Source organism: Vulpes vulpes, chromosome 9 (assembly GCF_048418805.1).
Source record: "Vulpes vulpes isolate BD-2025 chromosome 9, VulVul3, whole genome shotgun sequence".
In the NCBI taxonomy this organism is placed as follows: Eukaryota; Metazoa; Chordata; class Mammalia; order Carnivora; family Canidae; genus Vulpes; species Vulpes vulpes.
In genome coordinates this window covers 50,285,869-50,309,183 of record NC_132788.1, presented here as the reverse complement: position 1 = coordinate 50,309,183, position 23,315 = coordinate 50,285,869, and the positions used below count along the sequence as shown (strand labels likewise).

The following is a 23,315-nucleotide window of genomic DNA, read 5'->3' as shown; positions in this document are numbered from 1 at the left end:
TAAATGCAGGCCAAATTTCTTCTTTCTTTTCTTCTGATCTGTCCATTAAGGAAGTATTTAGTGCTAATTGTCTTATATACAGAATTGCATTACAAAGGCAATTTAAAATGTTTTCCTCTAATTAAGAAAAAGAAGCATAATTTAAGGTTGAGAAAATCATTAGAAATTGCATCATTTGAGTGTTGGTGGAAGAACATTTCATGCACAATTTGAATAAAGTTGACTTTCAAATTTTCTAACATTTCTCAATAGTATAAATATTTTAATGCTGACGTTCATCTTGTCTTTGAGAGTTTAATAAACAAATAATCAAAACTTAGTCATAAAGAATGTATATTCCTAGTAACTAATGAGTATTCAATAAATGTTTGAACTGAACTGGATTGTTTGTTGAAGTAAGAAAAGAAATCCCACATGGACATTCCTGAAATACACTGGAGATTTAGTTCAAGGTTCAAATGCAGACACTTAAGCTCAAATGGAGTGATTAATGGTCCTCATTGCATAAACAAATAAGCTAGGAATGCTGAACTATTTCTTTAGGTACATGCCTTAAAACCTATGAAGGTCATGACCTCAAAGGCTCTATTACAATCTTCTCATTTGGTTATTTTGTATATGTCACATCAAATGAATTAAAGGACATTTTCTTGGTTATGACTTTCTGGTTACAAAATATTAAGATTTTTTGTTTAAAATATTTGAATACACAGTTTTATTTCTTTGGTAATACAAAGCTTTCTGAAATGATTTTAAGTACATTTATTATTACTTTTTTTTTTTTTTTAATTTCCTTGGTCTCCGGACATTTCTTCTCTGGGATGAAATTGTAGCAAGTTCTTTGTCACTAAAAATGAGGGGCCGAGATGAAAGTTTTCATATAAAAACAGTAACATTATTGTTTGGTATGCATGCCTGTCATCAGAAATGGTTCAGTCAGAGAAGCAGAACCAGTAGGAGGTATACATTAAAATATTTGTTGTAAGAATTTGGCTTCTGTAGTTGTGGGGGCTAGTTAGGCAGGTCCCACATCCATAGGCCAGACAGTAAGGCTGGGCAGGCTAAACCTCTGGAGCTGAAACTGTTGTCCACAGGTGAAATTTCTTCCTTATGGAAGCATCAGCTCTACTCCTAAATCTTTCAGCTGATGAATTGGGCACACCCAGATTATTTGGGATTATCTCCTTTACTCAAAGTCATCTGATTACGTACTTGAATCACATCTACAAAATACCCTAAAAGCAACAACTAGATTCATGTTTGATTGAATAATTGGGGATTGTAGCCTAGCTAAGGGGACACATTCAAAGACTATTATAAACTAGAAACGTATCAGTTTACTTTTAATGACCTTCCCCTTTATTTATTGCCTTTTAGTCCTTTTGACTTTCTATAGTTCTATATTGTGTTGATTCAAAATGAGTTGTTTTTTTTTTCTTCAGAAAGGCTTATCTTTTCCATATAATAACAGTTGTTGAGAGCCAGCTCATTCTGCTCATAATACTTCATCCCAGCTGGGCAGCATGATTATTAACTTGGGATAGGTCATTAAGTATACTGAAGCTTTATGTTCCATTAGGCACTTTCCAGTAGAACTAAATATAGAGTAACTTCCTTCTTAAGATTTATAACTTAAGAAAAACAAAGTGGATGTAAAGATATACCTAACCTTAATAAATGAAATTTCTCATGTTTTTATAAAGGTTATGAATATATTTGAAGAGTAACTGTTGTAGGGTTACAGGGTTCCTTGTTTCAGGGAGTGGACACAAAAGGGTAAAGTGAAAGTTTGTTAAGTAAACTGAGAATAGAAAAGAAAGAAAAAAAGCTCTCTAGTTTGACAGGGGTCCCAAATGCCTTGCCTAGGTTGCCACTGAGGGCTATTATGGTAAAAAGGGGGGGGGGGGGGGACTTGGTAAATTTCTTGTCAACATCATGTGGATTTGTAAATATCATGTCTATATTTAGAACAAACGGTGGACTTGTTTTTATTGTGAGAACAAACAACCTGTTCTTGTAAATACCAAGTCTATTTCTCCGTGGCTGGGATTTCTGTGAGCCTGGTTCCATGACTCCCTGCCTCAGCCTAGTCACTCTACCTAGCCTCATCTGTCCCTTACTCATAATTAAGAAAGACTTGTAACCACTGTATATTTCTAGGAAGCATCTTGAGCTTATGTTAGAAATGGCCACTTAAAATCAGTCAGCCCTCAACTTTTATTGAATATTTACAATGTATAGAAGTAGGCTCCAGACATTTGGGGTTTTACAGTCTAACTAGTGAGACAGATCATATTCGTTTGAAAGATAATGAATTTAGTGGCATACAAGCAAATCCAAGTACAGATTTCCTGTGTCAGTATGAGCTTATGTTTTCAATATGGTAAGGATTGAATACTGTAATAGTAATTGATACACAGAGGATTTTTGTTTTCATCTATAAAGCATGCCATGTTAACAACCTTGGAGGGTATATAAGAAGCATTATTGTATCTATTAGTTGTGAGAATTATCCAAGTGCAGAAAGTCAAAATAGTCATTTAGACTATAGTCTAATAGTCACCTAGTAGACTATATCTTACTTCTTGTATTACTGCAGGTAATGCACTCAGGATGTAGCAGATGCTTTAAAATACTTCTTGAAGAAATGGATCATTTTTAACTGAAACATACTAGGGATGATTTTTGCACTCTTTCCATGATCAATGTCAGCTAATCAGGACAGAAATCTACACCAACATGGTTTGTACCATAGTTCACTAGATAATGTGTGTTTCAGGGATTTGCTTAGAAATTCAAGACATTTGTATTCAGCAGTTGCTCAATGGATTCTATGATCTATTTCAATTCATGTAAACACCATTTTTATTAAGCAATTACGAATACCACATATTTCATAAATTACACTTAGTTCCATCTTTAATTTCTCTCCATCACTCTTGCTGTCTCTCTCACACACAAAGACATGCACATACCATCTATACATGCTTCTTCCTCTATATTTTCCACATCTTTCTGATATTTCCTGTATTTTCCTTATTTAATTCTGCTGAAATCTCATTTCTTTTATGAAGTATTTGCTATAAAGCCTGTGCACAGCATTGGTTTATTATTTGGGTTTTATGTTTGGCATTATTTTCAATTTGGTTTTGTGCTTCATTTATATAAATAGAGTTACGTGTATTATTTCTCTGACAAATGTTTTTGGTGATGATGATGTTTGGGTATCTATCCCTTGCTAAAATTATTACTGTATTTACAAGGAAACGTACTACAGTTTAAATTATTAGCTTATTAGAATTTAAATGATTCATTGCCTATGTATATATTTAAAAACCATTCTCTTCTATTAGAACCTAGATTTTCTGTATACTTGGTATTGTAAGTTATAAAGACATCAATAATGATTAATACAAATTTTTATATCTGGGGAAAGAGGGAACTTTCTGAAGTGTCAGAAATACTTGATTTGTTTAAAGTGTGATTTATATGGATACTCACATTTGACAAAACTCATCAAACATTACATTTGGATTTTTGCGTTTCAAGGCACATAAATTACACCTTAGTTAAAAATTCTTAAATATGAACGAGTGGGATACTGGAAGAATTAAACTGAAAAGGATGGAATTCTTATCTAAATGGGTATCATTGAGCTGTTCCCAACTTTGCCATGGACAAATTTAGAGAAACACTGGAAAGGAATTTTTCATTTAAAGTGATATGGCTTCTTAGTCTCCCGGCTATTTTTTACTGTCAATGTTGCTTTGCTCTTGTTAACAGCAATAATGAGAGGAACTCTCTGAGTAGAGGAAATATATCCAGGATATGATGGAGAAATGAAAAGTGGGTCCCCTGGTTTTGATTTAAGATATATGTTTGTTTCATAAACAATAATTTCTAAAAGTATGATTCCTAGTTGGATGTGTATAAAATCTAGTAAAATAGACATTTATAATGAGAAAGTATGTTTAAAATATGATTTTCTTAAATTTGAAAATATTTTTGTTAACCTACAAAACTAGGGCAGAGAAATGTTTGCCAGGAACATTTATAGCTAGAAGACATTTATCTTTATCCCTCTGCCTAAAATACTTTCTTCTCACTTTTCCTTCTGTCAAACTCTTAATCATTCCTAAAGACACAGAAAATATTACTTTTTCTGTTAGACATTCTAGATCTTCCCTGAGGTGACCACATTTTGCTCTTCCCAAGTCCCCTCATCTTTCTCACGGAATGCTTATCATATTTTTATGTAATTACATTGGATCACTTTTATGTTTTCAATTAAAAGCAGATGTTCAAAGATAGACTATATCTTGTTTACTTCTTGTATTACTGCAGGTAATGCACTCAGGGCATAGCAGATGCTTTAAAATACTTCTTGAAGAAATGAATAATTTTTAACTGAAACATACTAGGGATGATTTTTGCACTCTTTCCATCAATCAGTATTGACCAAAATAAGTATTGCCTCAAAATGATAACTTTGTTGTGATAAAGGTTGATATTAAAGGGGAAAGTGGATGTTTGGTTCTAAGGTCTCATTATAAAACATTGATAATAATTGATAATTTATCTTGATTGATAATTTGATAATTTAGTCAAACGCATTTATTTCTCTTGGTAAAAATATACCCTCTAAAATGTCATCTTATTTCCTTGCCATTTTCTTCCCTCAACTCTGTGCTCTAAATCACCAGACTGAATTCAGCAGGTTCCCATTTTTTTCTATGTTTGACATACCCTTCTCTGCTTAGGAAACTCCCACCTTCAAGACCAAGCTCAAATGTCTTCCCTTTTTATAAATTAGTACTAGTCCTCCCTGGAATACTTATCTGCATTTTTATCTAATATCCAGCAGTACTTTTGATATATATTTTTTTATTTTTTAAAAATATATTTTTTAAAGATTTTATTTAGTTATTCATGACAGAAACAGAGAGAAAGGCAGAGACATAGGCAGAGGGAGAAGCAGGCTTACTCAGGGAGCCTGATGCCAGACTCAATTCTAGATCTGGGATCATGACCTGAGCCAAAGGCAGATGCTCAACCACTGAGCCACACAAGTGCCCCATGTTTTTTAAAAAGGTTTTATTTATTTATTTGAAAGAGGGAGAGAGAGTGAAAACATGAGCAGAGGAGGGGCAGACAGAGAAGGAGAAGCAGACTCCCCACTGAGCAGGGAACCCATCCAAGGGCTCCATCCCAGGACCCTGGGATCATGACTTGAGCCAAAGGCAGACACTTAACCAACTGAGCCACCACATGCCCCTTGGATGAATTTCTCTATTAAAGCTTTGTCATTTTATCTTTATTTAATTATTATTTATTATTATCAGATAGTAAGTATCTAAAACCCATTTGTTAAACTCAAAACTTATTTGTTAAGATTTGAAGAAAGGATTCAATCCATCCAACAATCTGCAAATGAAATTATCAGGAGGTGAAATTTGTGGCAAGGTGAATTCCCTCTCAATCTATAAAAGCTTAAAAAAAACAAAAGGTAAAACTTGAATGGAATTATATAAACTAATCCTGATTGCTTTTTGGATTACAAGACCTTGTCCAATATATTGTTGTATCTTCAGGGCCCAGCGCTGTGCTGACACACAGTGCAAATCAATAAATCATTATTGAATTCATAAATAGATATATGGGGGGTTATATCTGAGATTCTTAAGGTTCACTTGTTTCATAATCTTGTTTGACATATTACCATGAGACAAATGGGTGTAATGTCTATATGACTATCAGCTATAGTACTGGTCTGAAAATTTTATAAGGACAGAGCTATACTTTGTTAGCCCATTGGTTCTCCACCACTTACAGATGTTAACTATGTTTTGAATATTGTTAAATGCTGACATCCTAGGCATTTACAGAATAAGATTTTGCTTTGGTATAAAAGAAAATAATCCTACTTAACAGCTTTCACTCTAGTTATCGAAACTATCTTTCTAATAATGATTGAGTTAATTTGAGCCCATTACATGGTTAATTTGACATATTGAGGCAGGGATAGCAATATTTTCAGTCAAGTATCTTGATATTCACGTAATGAAATAAAACATAATATTTATATATGTAATTTCCTCAGTAGCAAAAATTTACAGTTGCCAAGAAGCGCTTCCCCTCACAAATCAACATCACAAATGTTACCTTTATATTGAATGCTTTGAGTTTTCCTCTAATGCAGTTGTCATGAATGAGAGTCTACATCTATTATAGTTCTACATCCTTTAAAATAATTTCTCTTATCAATTCTGCTTTTAATTAACTTCATTGGAAAATGAGTGAGTTTTTATTCTGATTTTGCTCACTTAAGGAAGAAGAGAGAGAATTATATGGTTACATTTTATTGGATCAGGAAGCAGTAATGTGTGTTGTATGTCAAAGATAATTCAGTATATTTGCACGACATAGCCTGGAATCTGTTGAAGTAATGAAATCTGTTAGATTTAAATAAATAAACTCATATAAAAAAGTAAATTTTAACTCTTACGAGAAGTTCAAGCCACAGTTAGCTGCTTGATTCTGTGGCTTTTGGATGCTGAGGATAGAATCTAGGGCTTTGGGATGGTTTGGAATCACCTATAGTCAAGAACATACATTCCCTTCAAATTGAATAGGGTCATGTCCTCATGTTCTATAATACACATATTATTCTAGATCAACATTGTCCAATACAACTTTCTGTGATGAGGGAAATGTTCTATGCCCAGAATTGTCTTTTGTCATCACACAAGACTACTGAGCATTTGATGTGCTGCTAGAGTGACTGAGGAATGGAATACTTCACTTTAATCTTTACTGATTTAAATTTCAATTGCCACCTGTGGTTAGTGGCTACCATCTTGGACAAAGTAGCTCTAGAGAGCCTATTATTAAGGAAAGTGCCTATGGCACTTTCTGTAAAAATTAGTCTGTGGATCCACTAGAGGGTGGTAATAGCAAAAAACAGGCAATTAACTCTATTTGCACAAACAGATAATTTCCTCAAATAGTACCCTCTTCCCTTCTGCGATCAAGAATGAAGGATTCAGAAAAAGTGAAAATTGCAATAAAAGCATAAAATGGGATCTCTTTTCACTTACCAGAACAAAGGATGATTGGACCAATTGTAGGAGTTATTAAAGTGTTTCCGCTTAAAAACTGAGGGCTTTTACATATTCCAAATATGCAGTTTGCTTTTAAAGTCATCAAAGATCTTCAGAAATAAAAAGTTACCATTGGATGAGGCAGTGGCATGTTAGCTTCAAAGAACCCTTTTTTGGGGTACTGTACTTGAAACAAGTCTACCTGTCACTTGCAAGCTGTGATCGTTCGAGGTGATGCACGAAAATGATAGGTCCTCAAAAAAAAAAATAATAAACCTGTTTTCTACTTTCATGGCTTTGAGTATTTCATCTCTTTTTTCATTCCATAAAAGCTATAAGATATGAACACACCAAGGACTCAAAAAATAGTTACATAGTTTCTTGCTAAAACTCTTAGCAAACAATGAGGATCAGGTGGTCAAGACATTGTTTTGGTGCCTACATTACCCGGTCAGCCCAAAAGAAGAGCAAAACAAAAACCAAGAACCCTGTTCTACGAATGTACTATTGCTTGGGTCATAACAGAAGTGAGTGTGGAAAGGATTCAGGGAACTGATTCTCACTTCTTGGAAAAAGTGGCCCACAGAATTGATAACCTGACTTTCGCACATGGGAAATAGCATTGTTACATGTGACACAGTTCACTTGGAAAAGCGAATCGTGGAAATGTCACCTGATATCAAGACAAAGATGTTCAATTATTCTTTTTTTTTAATTTTTTTTTATTTATTTATGATAGTCACACACAGAGAGAGAGAGAGGCAGAGACACAGGCAGAGGGAGGAGAAACAGGCTCCATGCACCCGGAGCCCGACGTGGGATTCGATCCCCGGTCTCCAGGATCGGGCCCTGGGCCAAAAAGGCAGGCGCCAAACCACTGCGCCACCCAGGGATCCCAATTATTCTTTATCATAAACTATACATTTAGTATTTTCAGTCCTTACCAGTGCCTTTTGAATGAAGGTAATTTTGAACAGTTTGGTTGATCATGAGTGTGGTATATACGGATTGGTGGAAAAATGTGAACATAGATTCGGTGAGCATCACAGCACAGGGAATAAAAACTTTAATGGCTAGAAATTATTTTCTGAGCCTTTTTTTCTTTTTTTTTTCTTTTTTTTAAAATTTTTATTTATTTATGATAGTCACAGAGAGAGAAAGAGGGAGAGGCAGAGACACAGGCAGAGGGAGAAGCAGGCTCCATGCACCGGGAGCCTGATGTGGGATTCGATCCTGGGTCTCCAGGATCGCGCCCTGGGCCAAAGGCAGGCACCAAACCACTGTGCCACCCAGGGATCCCATTTTCTGAGCCTTTAAAGCATTGTTCCACTGTCTTCTAATTTCCAAGTTGTTCAGAATAACAGCTTTACACAAATAACTTCTCTGATTCATTATCAGTAAAATGAGGATGGGAGTAGAACATACCGCATGGGGTTCTTAGGGCTATTAGGTGACTTAACACACGGGAAGTGCTCACAACAGTATCCAGTACATAGTAAGCACTCAACTAGGTACTATTGTTATTAGCTTTCCTTATCCTTTACATTTGGCAACTCTGCAGACTATTCTCTATTATTCAAAAATTGCTAAATAGAAAGGTTTTGGGGTTTTTAAGATTTTATTTATTTATTCATGAGAGTCACAGAGAGAAGGAGAAGCAGGCTCCCTGCAGGGAACTTGATGCGGGGACTCCATCCCAGGCCCCAGAATCATGACCTGAGGCGAAGGCAGACACTCAACCACTGAGCCACCCAGAGGCCCCAATAGAAAGGTTGTTGTTTTTTTTTTTTTAATAATAAATTATTTTTTTGGTGTTCAATTTGCCAACATACAGGATAACACCCAGTGCTCATCCCGTCAAGTGTCCCCCTCAGTGCCCGTCACCCAGTCACCCCCACACCCCGCCCTCCTCCCCTTCCACCACCCCTAGTTCGTTTCCCAGAGTTAGGAGTCTTCCATGTTCTGTCTCCCTTTCTGATATTTCCTACCCATTTCTTCTCCCTTCCCCTCTATTCCCTTTCACTATTATTTATATTCCCTAAATGAATGAGAACATATAATGTTTGTCCTTCTCCGATGGACTTATTTCACTGAGCATAATACCCTCCAGTTCCATCCATGTTGAAGCAAATGGTGGGTATTTGTCATTTCTAATGGCTGAGGAATATTCCATTGTATACATAGACCACATCTTCTTTATCCATTCATTTTTCGATGGACACCGAGGCTCCTTCCACAGTTTGGCTATTGTGGACATTGCTGCTAGAAACATCGGGGTGTAGGTGTCCTGGCATTTCATTGCATCTGTATCTTTGCTTTTCCCCTTAGAAAGGTTTTTGAATCTTGATTCTCTATATACCAACTTCCCAAGCTGCTCATTAAGGTCTACCCTTCAATCTTCCACAATTTATGTTTTCTTATATTCTGGAGTTCTCTGGACCTTGAGATTTTACTTTTGTTACACATGGTGATCAACAATGTCAATAGCTCATATACAGCAGGATCCCTTGTTCCTTTTTCTCTTTTCTGGTCAAATCCTTTTATATATTTTCAAATCAATCCTGCCTGGGATTCAGACAAATTCCCATATATCTCAGAGATTGATAGTCATTGCTGGGCTGGAGTGCTATACTGTTAATATCTTAGTATCTTGTGCTGTCTCCAGCCTTTGAAAAAACTTTAAGCATTACAAAATTAAAGTAGAAGTAACATAATTAAAAGTGAAAATGATTCAATAAACATACGATGAAAAGTAAACCTTCCTTCCATTACAGTTCAAATGTTCTTTTTTTAAAAGAGATGATTGCTATCAGCTTCTTCCTATCCTCCAGAGATATTCCATGCATACACAGGTATTACACCTCCATTTTTTGTATTCAATGAGAGCATACTGGATGTATTATTCTGTACTCTAAGTTTTTTAATCCTTGTGTAGTTTGTACTTTAATGTATATTATTCAACTTTTATTTTAACCAATATTGTAAAGGTAAATGGTTTTATAAGAAAATTAGCTCTACTAGGTCAAAGCTAAAAAAATTAGTATCCCTTGTCTTCATTCTGATTTTCACTGCTCAGCAGCAGTAGTTCACAACTCACATGGCTGTTTCTTTGGTATCTCCCTCCCTATTTATAAATACGTTTCAATTGGTATTTCTGACTTTTCAGTGTCAGGTATCAATGAGAGAGTTTGGGAAAACTCACGTATCTGAAAAAAAGATGTTAATTATACTTTCCCACTTGAGTGGTAATTTGGTGTTTAGAAATAATTCTCTGAGTTTCTAAAGCATCGCTTGATTGTCTTCTAGTTTCTAAGTTGTTCAGAAGCTGATGGCACTTTGATTCTTGATACTTTGATTTTGATCATTTTTTCCATCTCAGTAATTTTTATAATTATCTCTTGACTCACTGAGTCTTGGGATTTTTCTGATGCTGTTTTTTTATGCAGATCTATTGTCTTGGAAACTCAGCAGGCCTTTTCCATCAGGAAACTCAAGCCCAGTGCTGGGAAATCATGTTTCCTCTTTAGCATTTTTTGTTCTCTGTCTGGAAGCCCCTATTTTAATGGTGATTCCTAATTTTCTTATGAAATTTCGATTTTTAAAAAAGTTTTTTCCTTCTACTTTCTGAACAATTTCTTCAACTTTCTTTTTCCAACTCATTTTTTAAAAATTTCCATTTCTGCTATCTTATTTTCAAATTCCTTGAGTTCATTTATCAGATTGCTCCATATTAGAATAACACTCTATTTTTAGCTTAAGAATACTCTATATTGGGATCCCTGGGTGGCGCAGCGGTTTGGTGCCTGCCTTTGGCCCAGGGCGTGATCCTGGAGACCCAGGATCGAATCCCACGTCGGGCTTCCAGTGCATGGAGCCTGCTTCTCCCTCTGCCTATGTTTCTGCCTCTCTCTCTCTCTGTGTGTGACTATCATAAATAAATAAAAATTAAAAAAAAGAATACTATATATTCTTGTACCTTTGAAGATACTAATTTGAGTTTGAGGAAATTTTTTTTCTTCTACTTGCGTTTTCTCTGTTCTCTTCTGAGTTACTTCTTTGACTACTTTGGCTTTTGTATTTCATATAGAAACTAACTAGAACTTGTGTGTGTGTGTGTGTGTGTGTGTGTGTGTGTGTGTGTGTGTGTGCTGTAGGATGATTTGGCTGGGTTATTTTATTGGAGAAGCTCTCAACAGTTGGCTCTCCATGGATTCTCTCTTGGTCTGGATGGTTTCCCCTGGATGGATTCCCTTTCCCTGAAAGGGATTCTCTATTCTGTCTGGAAGGATGAGTATCTAATGTTTTCTCAGAATTGACTGGAAAAACTGGTGGGATATTTTCTTTTCTTATGTAGGTTTTTCACTGAATCCTCAGTTTGCAGCTTCAGTGGCTAACTGCCTTGCCAGCAGAGCCTGGTATCTGGCTCATAATCCCCCAACTCAGCCTTTCTGGAAGGCACCTTGGCTTTCTGCCTTGGTGGGCAAGGGGCAGTTGCTCTGCTGGGTGGGATAAGGGAAAGAATCTGAGGAGCAAATTGCTACTAACATGGATATTTAGCCCGACTTAGGTTTATTCTTAACTGCATTCTTACTTTTAGAGGCATATGGTCCTTTTGGAGGCATATGCTTTGTTGGGTTTCTGCTGCTCAGATGGCTTTGTTGCTGACCTTCTCGGCTTCCACTCGGGTCCTCGCTTTGTCAAGTTTGTGAAGTTAGTTGCTAGGTGTTCACTTGTTTTCCAGCTTCTAAAATCTGGCTGTTGCCATATCTTGTCTTCTATTTGTCTGTGAGGGATATATGCTTTAAAAAATCCCTTTATCATCATCTGAGTGCAGTTTCAGGAGAGAGTAGAGGAAAACACATTTGTTCAATCTACCATGTCTCTCTCCTACACTTTTCATAATCACTTATTTAACCCTGTATATTAGCTCATCAAAGACTCCTGTCTGGGCTTTAACCACGTGGAGTCTGGGCCTCTGTCATCATTTTCTTGGCTCCCTATCTACGATTTTCTTCCATCTGGTTCATCTCTTACACGTTCCTTGCTCCAGTGTTGTTTGGAATATGTTATTCCTTTTAGAATGCCTGCATAGAGTCCTAATTGACATAAAGCTAAAATGTATCTAATGAGGTCAAACCTGTATAATCCATCTTCTAGATACTTTAGCTTGCTGTCATTAAAAAAAACAAAAAAGACAAAAAAGCCTTATTAGTTGCAATAGCCTGGGAGAAAGACTGTGGCCTCAGAGGCCACCTCCCTCCTCTTGTGGTATACTCTATACTGTGTTTATGCTCAGTTGCAGTGAACTGTGATTCTGTTACCCAAATTGTGTTTACCTACCACTAGATGTCTAACCGAAACTTAAATTTATTTAAATAGTCAATTTAAGCATTTTAGAGATCAGAGTTGCTGAATAAATTATTTCCATTAACTCTTTTTTATGGCTTAAATAGAAATGAAACAGATTTATTAATGCCTAAGTGTTTTAAATAAATAATTTAAATTTGATTAGCTGTTTACAGTATAAGACGCATTTTTTTAGAGATTAAGAAATTAATATCAAATATAAAATACCCATCTGTAGTTGTGATGACAATTTAATAAACAGTGCAGGGATTAAAGATGTAGCCACCCTCTAACATACTCAAACCATTCTTTGAGCCCAGTATATTCAGAAGAGTGACATTTGCTAAAAATAAGCATTATTTTTATTGTGTCTGTTTTGCTTTATTTGAAATTGCACTTAAAAGTTTTCAAAATAATCAGTGTTTATATAAAATGTCTTATCATTCAACCTTGCTAGAATAGACACAAACATTATTTACCAATTACCTCGTAGTAACCTTTCTGAGAGTGCATTTCCTGTATTATACATACCCGCAATCTTCTCAGCCACAAACATTTCACAATGTGCGGTTAAAGTTTAATCGGCCTTTGTTGATAAGGTGCATTGATGGAGAGTGGACCAACCTGTTCAACTTGTTCTTAATGACATACCATTCAGAACAGACGTTCAGCTAAGCTTTGCCAGTCTCCCAAAGTGCCGGATGCACATTGGCATGTTCTTCTTTCTACTCACTAGCTACTGTGCTTTACGTGGCACTCTTCTGAACAATAAATCCTTCTAGTAAAGTCTGTGTTTTTGTCTGTGAAGCTTAGATTTATCACAAATTTCAAAGTTTACCAAGAAGGTAGTCGACTTATATATCCCTATACACCCTGTATACAACCTGTACATTTGGATTTTATATGCTTTCCAGAGCTTTATTTCAGCAATTATCAAAAACAAAACAACAAACAAAAAACCACAAAAAACAAAAACAAAAAACCCACACTTTTGCTTGACTACTATTTATTTCCCTGATATATCACTATTTAATGGCCTTGGAAATTAGTCAGAAAAATCCTAACAGATCCTAAGAAAACAGCAATGACAATGATGGTCACATAGAGCACTTTGCCCCAGAACAAACACAAATTAACTTGAAAATCTTGGCTACTGGTTCATCCTAAATTATATCTTGCTCTGAACAAATTTTAAAGTGGCTTTCACCAAGGTTACCTAAACATTGATTATTTTTTCTAATTATTGATTTTTTTTCTTTTTAGAGACAGAGAGCATGAGCAGGGGGAAGGGCAGATGGAGAGGGAGAGAGAACCTTACTTAGGCAAGCTCCACGCTGAGCAGGGGACCTGACTTGGGGGTTGATCCCATGACCCTAAGATCATGACCTGAACTGAAATAAAGAGCCCACTGCTTAACCAACTGAGCCACCCAGGTGCCCCCTCATTGATTTTCATACAAGAGTGTGTTTAAATTAAAAATGACATTGACATAATTTACATAACTTTAGAAGGTTCTCTACAGAACATGTTCAACCTCCTCCTTATGATTCTCTGAGAATAATGCTGAGATGTCCAAGAGACTTGCTAATGTCAGAATGTGTACACATCAGAGAATCAATGAAATAAAATACCACATGCATTGAGCACCGCTTTGTACCATGTGGTGGAGGTCTCTAAGGAGAACCAACAGGGCTCCTTCTCCATCAAGGTTCTGCACAAATTAAGATGTAGGCATCAGAGAAGAGTAAGGTTGCCTTCATCACTGGGGGACAACTTCCCCTAGGCTTGCCCTCAAGAGGAATAGGCAGGGCATGCTTGATTTATTTTTACTAAAGGTATCAATCTGACAAATTACTTCACTTGGAGCTGACTGAGTTGAGTAATGGGGTATAGAAAGCCCAGTAGTCCCCAGTAAATTCCCTAAGAATTTTCATGGAAAGTAAGGAGTGGGTAGAAAGTATTTTTCCTTAGTATTGTGGGTGCCCCACCATGATTATTTATAATTACATCTACTGCATGCTTATTGTTTTACATCTTTCTTTCTTTCTAGTGAACCAGTAAAGAGTCATCCACTTAGTATTTCTAAAAGTTTTGCCTCACATTTAGTAGGGGTTTCAAAATATTCTCATGTTTCTATGTTGGAGAGTAAAGGTTTGAAGCTCTCCCATGATCCTATAAGACAGAACCTTTTCCCATCCACTACAGAAAACTTATAAAAATGTTCATAGGTTCCAAAACTTTCAGATTCTGTAAGGGGTGTAGGATAACAAATGGTTAGGAATCACTGTCCTCCAGGGAAAGCAGGACTTTCTTGATACTTTGCTTGGTAAACCCAGCCATCCTGTGTCTCTGAGGACAGACTGTGCTGGGAGAGGGTAAAACTTCATTTTTTTTCCCCTGGTTGATTTGCTTCTACCATTTCACATGAGAGTCTTGGAATTATCCTGTCTTACTGCTATTCACATCACATATCCAAAAGTCCTACACTGAAAATGGATAAATCTTCCTAATCCTGGTTGTAACTTGGCCTGAGGCTGATTTCCTATCTGGAGGGAACTTTTCCAAGTTCTTAGAAAAGTTTCTGTTAAATCCTTATTTTATGATGCTATCTCTTTGACTCCAAGCAGACCTTACATATTTGGATTCTTCAGTCTGAGACTGAGGGTTGGGATGGGATTACCTATAGATGAAACACTTTTGCGTGACTGTTTATTCAACAAATACTTGTTGAGCATCTACTATGTGTCAGGCACTGTCCTGGGCCCTATGGGCATGAAGATGGATACGACATGAAGTTTATTTTCAGTTTGGGAAAGGAAGTGGGTTATAGATATTGTCTTATTTTTATGTATGTTGGGCCAAAGTAAAGTCCATTATATATTCCCAGTAAGTACAGAGCCTGACAGAAAGGACAAGAAATAGAAAACTGGAACTTTAGGGATGTCTGGGTGGTTCAGCGGTTGAGTGTTTGCCTTTGGCTTAGGGCATGAGCCTGAGGTCTGGGATCAAGCTCCCCTTCAGGCCTTGCAGGGAGCCTGCTTCTCCCTCTTCCTATGTCTCTGCCTCTCTCTGTGTGTGTCTATCATGAATAAATAAATAAAATCTTTAAAAAAAGAAAACTGGAACTTAAAAAATTTTTTAGTTTTTAAAAATATTTTTAGAGAGATAGAGAGAGTGGGGGAGGGCAGGGAGAAAGAGAATCTCAAGCAGGCCCCATGTCCAGTGTGGAACCAGATGCAGGGCTCAATGTCACAACCCCTAAGATCATGACCCGAGCCAAAATCAAGAGTGAGATTTAACTTACTGAGCCACCCAGGTGCCCGGAAAACTGGAACTTTTAAAACACTTTAAAAATAATTTTATCTATGAGGTTGCAACGTGGGTAAAATATCTTAAACCAGAGTCTGAAAATCTTATTTCCCCCTGGGGTACTAGTAATTTCATTTCCCACCATACTAGTAAATGATTGACCGAAACTGAAGTCAATGCCCCTTTACAGGAGTTGATGCAAATGCTGCCCATTTTTAGTAACAGCATGAACAAAACTGTGCCTCTTCTGAGTTTGCTTGTGCCCTTTCTTAAGTAAGGGGAACTCAAGAAGTCATAATACTCCCACCCTATTCCTCAGCATCCTTCAAAAGTTGGGACCCAAAGCAGGCCCACCTAATTGACCCTCCTACCCTTCTTCGTACAAAAGTAAAACTGTTTTCTATTTCTTTAAGCCTTTTCCTTGGGTGAGATCATCTGAGGACCTTAATTTTAAGTCTTCAGCACCTCATTATGTCCCTCCCTTTGCACTTTTAAATATTTCTATATCATGAGCTTCAGAATGTGTCAATGGTGTCTATAAGCGTGAGGAGTATATTTATCCTCATAACATTATTGAGCAAGTAATGTTTGCAAGAAATAGTGCAAGGTGTCAGGAACATGTAGTGAACTGACCATAGTCTCTGGAGTTGTGGAACTTCACTTAGTAGAATAGACGTTAGACACAAAATGGCATAAGTAAATGGTAGTTGTAACAATCCCTATAAAGGAAATGGGAGCGTGTGCACCACATTTTGGGAATGCAGAACTTTGTGACCAAATTTACATTGGGAAATCAGGCAAGATCCTTCTATAGAAATGATGTTTCAGTATTTTTTTTTTTTAAGATTTTATTTGGGCAGCCCAGGTGGCTCAGTGGTTTAGCTCCTCCTTCAGTCCAGGGCGTGACCCCGGAGTCCCAGGATCGAGTCCCACATCAAGCTCCTTGTCTGGAGCCTGCTTCTCCCTCTGCCTGTGTCTCTGCCTCTCTTTCTCTCTCTCTCTGAATAAATAAATAAAATCTAAAAATTTATTTATTTATTTATTTATTTATTTATTTATTTATTTATTCATGGAAGATACAGACAGAAAGGCAGAGACGTAGGCAGAGGGAGAAGCAGGCTCCAGGCAGGGAGCCTGATGTGGGACTCGATCCTGAGACCGCCGATCACGCCCTGAGCCAGGGGCAGGTGCTCAACCGCTGAGCCACCCAGGCATCCCGATGTTTCAGTTTTGATCAAAAGGATGGAAAGACATCATCTGTCCTGAGAAGGGAGCATAACAGGACACCTGCCTCTGATGTACTCATGGAACATACCCTTCTAGAAATATGAAAATATTGTTTCTGATTCAGACCGTCTTCAAAATTGTGTGAACGGAAAATTCTTAATCCTTAAAGTGATTCAAAATGGTGACTTCCGTTTAAGTAATAATAAAAGGAGGATTAGTAATCACTTGATTTTTGTTACCAAAATACCTAATGCCACCTGTGGTGTTATTAACCTCACCGCAGAGTTGAGATAGCATGATGAACTAGGAAAACAGCTCTCCATCATGCTGATGATGCTTAGGTTAAGAACAGTGTTACTTGTGGTATTTATAACCATTGCAGGCTACGTGCCTTTGTTTTTGCCAGAACTATCTTTGCATTACACTCCATCAACGTAGTCTTTATAGTTTAGGTGTGAAAATAAAACATGGCAGGAAAATAAAGCATTTCCTGTTTTAACATCTGGCTATTTCCCCTGTATGAAATAATTCACAGCAAGACAATCATTAGATATCTGAGGTTCCAGGGACAAAGGCACACCACCGGGGTGGCTTGAGCTGAGTGCCAAAGATGTGGCATTTTGGGGTGCACATTAGAAAGCAGTTAAGATGATTCTAGGTATGCAAGAAAAATAGATGCAATGTGCCCCACAGATAAATTCTCATCCCAAATCTGATCTTGTTTTTCACTCAAAAGCCACCCAATGTCACCACATTTCCACTCTCTAGCTTACTTCTAGCCTAAATTTCTATCTTCTATTTTCTATAGTCTATTTTCAAGCATCTCCATGGCTTTGATGGCATATCCCTTTATCTTGATTTACTTAAGTAATAAATGTTTTGTTCCTCAGCAATAATGTGCTTGATAATATATGTAGCATAGTATGTAATGATCAATGTCTTGAGCAGAATAAATTAATCTAACTTGGGAAATTTTAACGTGTTTCTTTTTTTTTTTACAGTTTAGTGGCATTTGGAAAATACACAAATTTCTGATTTGAACTCTTGAACTAGATATAGTATTCTAGAAACAACATTAACTTTATTAATTTTTAAGATACTCTAACAGTTAAACGGCAACAAACTGTAGTTCTTAGTAACAATTGCTGTGGAATCAGGTGGACCTGGGTTCAAACAAACTTGGTAAGAATCTCACCTTATTACTTTATCATGATGACCATAGAGTATGTGTGGACTTGGTATTGTATTTGGTGAAGGCTGTCCCCCAACATTTGTAGGAATTGGGCCAGCAGCACCTGGCTGGCTCAGTCGGTTATGTATCTGATTCTTGGTTTCAACTCAGGTCTATGATCTCAGGGTTGTGAGCTTGAGCCCCAGGTCAGTCTGGCTCTGTGCTCAGTGGGGAGTCTACTTGAGATTCTGTGTCTCTCCCTCTGCACACCCTTCTCAAAAATAAAATTAATAAATAAAATCTGTAGGGATTGGGCCAGAGGACAAATGGAGACCCACATCTGACATGTCTAAATATGTAAAAGTTATAAATGACACTAACAAACTGTTAAATAAAAATTTGGTCTACCCTTCTGCCTTGAAAAATACATCCTCATAATGCCAGTATTCAAAAATATGTGTAAAGATGTATTTTTTTCATATGACCAGAATTGGCAAAATATCAGACAAAGCAGTTTATTTGTTATTACATATCTAGAAGTTCTGCTGATGGGCCAATGAGGTTTAGATGAACAATAAAATAAAGACCTATAAAGATTTATAATTATTATTCTATAAAATTTATTTTGATGCCATTTTAGCAAAATCGCTAGTCATATTTTAATCAAGATTTTCATGTAAATTGTGTTCTATTGTCAGTAATGATCTAAAGAGTAAAAATAAATAAAAACTATTTCTAACCAAAGGATATGTATCTCTAGAATTTTTTCATAAAAATGTAAGTTTTGTGTAGGTTTTCAGATTTTTTTTCTTTTAAAAAAGCCAAACTTGCCTTTTAAAATTCAAAGTTAAGATACAAATTATAGGGATCCCTGGGTGGCGCAGCGGTTTGGCGCCTGCCTTTGGCCCAGGGCGCGATCCTGGAGACCCGGGATCGAATCCCACGTCGGGCTCCCGGTGCATGGAGCCTGCTTCTCCCTCTGCCTGTGTCTCTGCCTCTCTCTCTATCTCTCTGTGACTATCATAAATAAAAATTAAAAAAAAAAATTTAAAAAAGATACAAATTATAATTAATTAGTATTGTGTTTAAATCACAATCATTAAATATAACTAAGCTTTTAAAATTCACTCTTTTGAAGATGCAATTACATCTTATTAAAATTTTACAAAAATAAAATGCTTCACTATTCTAGTGTTCAGTGCATGCAGATGTCAACTCATAGAACAAGCGTTGTGCTGGAGCATTGGTGTGCATCTCTACTGTGTTCAGCAGTGCTATGTTGGCAGCTTGAAATAAGTTATGGTAGAAGTATCTAAACTATGAAAACCAGCTAACACTGCAAATTGGACTCTTTGTCCCCTCCCCCATCTCCAGAAAGCCAATTGCTAAATATTTGGCAGCATAGTACTGAGTATTATGTTCCCCCTCCAAAAAATGTATTTCAGAACTTTTCAGATATTAAAAGAATCAATGCTTCTAAGAGTTGAACATGATGAGGGGGGATGAGTAACTGAAGATGTGTCAACAATGGGATTTTTAGTTCTTTCATGAGCGTTTCAGTGGAAGGGTAGAGAGGAAAGAAAGGCAGACTGACTGGTCTATGTGAAGAGTAAGGGAAAATGAAGTTCAAATCTGAAGTGTAAAAAAAATCAAGAACTGTAGCTACAAGGGAGGCAGATGAGATGGAAAAATGGAGGGTCACTAGTTCATTGAAGGTGAACTGTCGCTGACAATATATATTCTTTTACATTGATCAGACTCAAGTACTGGGGATATTTAAAAAGCAAATGCTTATTGAAATCTATATCACAAAATTTTCTCATGAGAATAGCTTCCTAGAACATGAATAAAGTTTGTGTCACTTAGATCCAGGAAGATTTAGGAGGTTGGGACTATATTCAGAATATTCATATAAAATTAAGTATTGTTTCAACATACAAGGAATAGTTTTATCTTAAAGTCTCTTAGCCCTTTGATGGTACATTTGTGATGATATACATTAAAGAAGTGGATTTTGGAACAGAACTGTGTCAAACTGATAGCCAGTGGTGTCTATACATCTGTAAAACAAAAGTAAAATCTGAGTTATTAGTCAAAATAATAAGATGCCTGAAGTTCCAAAAGAATTAATTAAAAAGATGAAGATAATAGCATTTATGGAGTCTTGCAATTGCCTGGAACTATGACAAGTACATGTTTCATTTGATTTTCTTTTTAGAACATCATCTCCAAAGCACCATGTGGCAGGAACTGTGAATTATTTCCACTCAGTCGATGGATGATTCGAGAACTGAAGTAATTTGGTTAGGTTCACGGAGAAGGAATTTGAATTCCAGAAATCTTACTGGTTCCAGACAGTTCAAAAAGCAGATCTGGGCTTTTCTTTTCCAGATCAAAGAATTGGCTATGATATCTCCCCCACCCCGATATAGATCACAGGTCCTTGAGCATAGACATGGATTCTTTTTCATTTTTTTTTCCTTATCACTTAGCAGCATAGTGTCTGTACACAGCATTTGCTTGACTAACATATGTTATACTGAATAGACAAGAACTACCTCATTTTTTCCCTATTATTCTCATGTGAAAACACAGGAATTATACTGCATTAAATCTTAGCAGCAAAATCAACATTCGGAAAAATCCAAATGAAGTTCTAAGTCTTCGAGAATGTTTCTATTGTAGCCTACCTGGGAACTTTGCCTAAAATCTGAGTACCATCCTTATCATCCCTGTCTAAATATTCCTGCCTCTTGCAAAGCTGTATTACTAGAGGCTTATCGTCTCTAGTGTAATCCTTTGGCAAATGAGATTAAAAAACAAAACAAAACAAAACACAAAACTACACATTACCTGAAACCAAAGACAAAAACGTGATCACAATGAGTTTGAAAGAAAGACTACTACTGGTATAGCCTGTGAGATCGCTCATGTTTTCATGGCATCTGGGCATCTGTGTGTATTAATTTCCAATGTGATTTCTCCTATTAAGTGAAAAAATATTAAATCTGATCCAAAATATTTTCTATGAGTAAAATAACTCCAAGTTAAAAAATATCTGTGGTGAATGAAGAAGAAATATAAAGAGAGACGTCAGTTGGATAGACTCCATCTGTTCTGTTTAGTTTGGTATATCATTCATTACAGTATTTACTCCTGAAGTCAAAAGGAATTTCAGTTATGATTTAGATTGCCACGTGTCCATGTTACAACAGGAAGACTTGGAGCTTCTCACATACTTGCAGAACTCAGATAGTGCCCATGAAACCTATAAGGAGAGTCTGGGAGTAAGTAAGAAAAAGTGGGATTTGTGCTACTTCTTTTAGGAGCCAAGTATGTATTAGGCTCGCTAACATAAGACTTTTCATTTCATTTAGTAGTATTCTGTGGAGCCTATAGATTTCACCTCTTGGAAGACATATGGGTGTCATTTGGGTTGCAAGGATCAGTGAATCTGGTTAACACAAGGAAGGGTTTATAGTTCTTAGGAATTCAAGGGGGAAAAAAACCCTTAAAAGACCCTTAGCAACAATTTCTATGTCATCTCTCTACTCTTCCTTTGACAATGACTCGGCACTTAGGCTCTACATTTCCTGAGTCATCTTGTCACTTCTCTCTCAGTTGTCAGATCAAAGAAATCATTTTCTACACTATCTATATTTCTATATCTATAGCTTCTATGTATTTTTTAAAATTTTTTATAGCTTCTATTTATTAACAGTTCAGCTCATTCATAATTACTCTGTGACTTACAACTTTTTTTCTTCATCATCTTTTAGTTTGTTTGCCAGTTACTAAATTCTTCTGTATGACTCTATTCAAATCTCCAAGAAGGAACAATCCCATTGACCTAGTTCTTTCTTACTTGGGCTGAGTTTTTTGAACTTAAGTTACTTCATTACCATTGGTAAGCCTCTGGATTACTTATCGTTAAATCAGATGCCCAACCCTACCCTAGTCAGTTAGGACCATGAAAGGGTGTTTAAACAATTCAATGAGAAAAAATAGTTTCTTCAACAAAAGGTGCTGGATAGCCACAAAATAATGACAATGGACCCTTACCTCACACTGTATACAAAGATTAACTATAAATGGACTAAAGACATAAAAGTAAGGCTCAAACTATAAAATTATTAGAAGAAAACATAGCTATAAGTCTTTATAACCTTGGAAGAGGCAATGATTTCTTAGATAATGACACCTAAAGTGGAAGCTGAAACAACTTCATCAATATTAAAGTCTTTTGTGCTTCAAAGGGTACCATCAAGAAAGTGAAAAGACAACCCACAGAATGGGAGAAAAATTTTGCAAATCAATATCTGGTAATGGACTTGTATCTAGAATATATAAAGAACTCACAACTAGGTAATAACTGGAGAAATGGCCCAATTAAACAATGGGCAAAATATATAGACATTTCTCCAAAGAAGTATACAAATGGGCAATAAGCATATTAAAAGATGCTCAATATTATTAGCCACCAGAAAAATGCAAATTAAAATCACGATGAGATATTATTTCATATCCACTAGGATGGCTATAGTAACAAAAAGGAAAGGGAATAATCAGTATTAATCCAGTATTGGTGACAATGTAGAGATATTGGAGTTTCATCCACTGCTGGTTGCAGTATAATATGATGCAACCATTTTAGAAAAGGGTTCGGCAGTTCTACAAAAGGTTAAACATAAAGTTACAATGTGGTGCAGTAATACTCCTCCTAGGTATATACTCAAGAGACTTGAGAATACATGTCAACACAAAAACTTACATGTTAGGTGTTCATAGCAGCTTTCTTCCTAATAGCCAAAAACTGGAAACAACTCAACAAATTAAACAATTAATTTCCAAAAACTGGAAACATCAATTGAAAAATGAGGATAAGGGGATCCCTGGGTGGTGCAGTGGTTTGGCGCCTGCCTTTGGCCCAGGGCGCGATCCTGGAGACCCGGGATCGAATCCCACGTCGGGCTCCCGGTGCATGGAGCCTGCTTCTCCCTCTGCCTGTGTCTCTGCCTCTCTCTCTCTCTGTGTGTGACTATCATAAATAAATAAAAAGAAAAAATTAAAAAAAAGAAAAATGAGGATAAATAAAGGGTGGTATATAATGAAATGAAATATAATGAAATATTTTTCAGTAATAAAAAGAAATAATGTACCAA

At 36.4% G+C, this 23,315-nt stretch overlaps 1 long non-coding RNA gene across 8 annotated transcripts in view; it reads left to right on the top strand.

Annotated features, from left to right (window-relative positions):
• LOC112918697 (uncharacterized) overlaps positions 1 to 23,315 on the top strand; it is a 110,618-nt gene that overhangs the window by 31,978 nt on the left and 55,325 nt on the right. Inside the window, exon 6 of one of the 8 annotated variants that reach the window (XR_011994276.1) lies at positions 17,984 to 18,164. The exons of 5 other annotated variants lie outside the window; for them this stretch is intronic. This is a non-coding gene — a long non-coding RNA (uncharacterized lncRNA). Of the gene's footprint in view, positions 1 to 2,599; positions 7,393 to 17,983; positions 18,165 to 20,371; positions 23,133 to 23,315 lie in introns of those variants that run through there. 2 more of the 8 variants (XR_011994277.1, XR_011994274.1) reach the window with 2 other exon arrangements.